We start from the raw sequence: 1,678 nt of genomic DNA, 5'->3' as shown, positions 1-1,678 counted from the left end.
GCGCTCAGCGCTTTAAAGGTCACTGTCAAAGGGCAGCGCGAACCACATCTGTTTTCCAACGGCCGCACTGACTCAGAGCGAGCGGGGAGCGCGGCGCGGTCATCTCCGGCACCAGCCTTGCCRGCCCCTGCTCCGCTCCCGGGGCCAAAACCTCCAAGCCGACGGATGCTGCCGGGTGGGTCGGGGTGGGCGAGCGCCCACGGATGTGCCGTTTCTGCATGGGATCGCGCCCTGGCACCGCTGGGACGTGCCGCCCTCGCCAACCCCCTGGGTTTTATCACCGCTCCCACCCCCAGCTCGTGAGCAAGCCCCTGGGCCGTGGGAGCGGGGCAGGTCCGTGCGCCGGGGGGGCCGGCATGGCCCAGCGCTGCGGTTTCCTGGCCTGTCTCCCGAAACAAATGGCTTGGCTAAATTGCTCTTTGATCCTATTGTTTGCTCCAGGTGAAAAATGGGAAGGCTCGGCCTGTCCGTGCTTGGGGGGAATCGGGAGGGGGAAAAAGCAGATGTTGGGGGAAGCAGGGCCGGGAAGGCGGCATCCTCGTCCCAGTGCCGCCCCGGCCACAAGCGCAGGTGGGTGGCGGGATGGCGGTGGCCCTGCTCCGTGCTGCCGGAGGAGACGCTCTTCCTGGTGCCCCGGCTCCCACCCGGAGCAGGGCTCCTGGGCCGCGCTGCTGGGGCAAGGCCAGGGGTGGCAGGGCAGGAGCACATGGCCGGTGCCCCCCCCCCCCACAAGACCCCATCCCAGCCGTGATTCACTCTGCCAGACGGCGCCTGCTTGGGCTGAAATTCCTCATGCTGGGTGTCTCCCCGCGGCTGACATTTTGGGGAAATTTCAACGAAAACAATTCAGAAGCTTCCAAAAAACAGGATGATGGGAAAAGGCATCGTCTTCCCTCTCCTGCTGCGTGCGGGTGTGTTTAAATCTGTGCAATCCCTCGGGAGGGTGCTGAGCGCCTCCGTGCCCTGCACCGACTCCCATGGAGAGTCCTCCCCCCCAGCACGTGCAGGGGCTTGTCCCTCACCCTGGCGTCAGGGCAGCACAGCCCCCCCGGGCAGGGGCTGAGCCTGTCCCTGTGCATCTCCCCCCAAGCTCACCATGATCCCAGCGATTCCCTGCCCTCAGGCCCCGACGGCAGCGTCGCTCCCCATCCAGGGAGACTCCCCATCGCTTCAGCCACTGCGGAAGAGACAGGGAAGAGGAGAAAGAAGTGGGAATGGATGGACAGGTGGGATTCCCGGCGGAGCAAAGGGCTGGGGGGCCCAGGGCAGGCAGGGGCTGCGGGGGGGCGTCCGTGCCCACCGCAGAGCGTCCCCCGGGCTGGAAACGGGCCCGTGGAGGGGGACAACGCTCTCGCCACGGCCTGGCGCCCGACGGCTGCCGCACCGCCCGCCGCAGCCCAGCGCCGCCAACTCCCCGCTGCCTCGGGACCCCCGGCCGGCAAACGGGGAGCAGCCCCGGTGGGAAGCGGAAGCCACCCGGGAGCTTCCCGCCTCCTTTTTGGATCTGTGGAATAAACGGGCTGCGGGGCTTGATAGGAAACCCGGAATGAAGGGGAGGAATTGGGGCTTCCACCGAGAAGGGGAAGCTCCGGCTTGCTCCCCCCCGGGGTGACGGGGCGTGAGGAGCGGAGCGCTGCGCTGCGCACGGAGGGGCGAAGCCGGTGCCGGGGGAGGCCGG

The sequence above is a fragment of the Apteryx rowi genome, unplaced genomic scaffold (genome assembly GCF_003343035.1).
Source record: "Apteryx rowi isolate R43461 unplaced genomic scaffold, aptRow1 scaffold_1056, whole genome shotgun sequence".
Taxonomy (NCBI): domain Eukaryota; kingdom Metazoa; phylum Chordata; class Aves; order Apterygiformes; family Apterygidae; genus Apteryx; species Apteryx rowi.
This window is presented reverse-complemented; position numbering follows the sequence as displayed.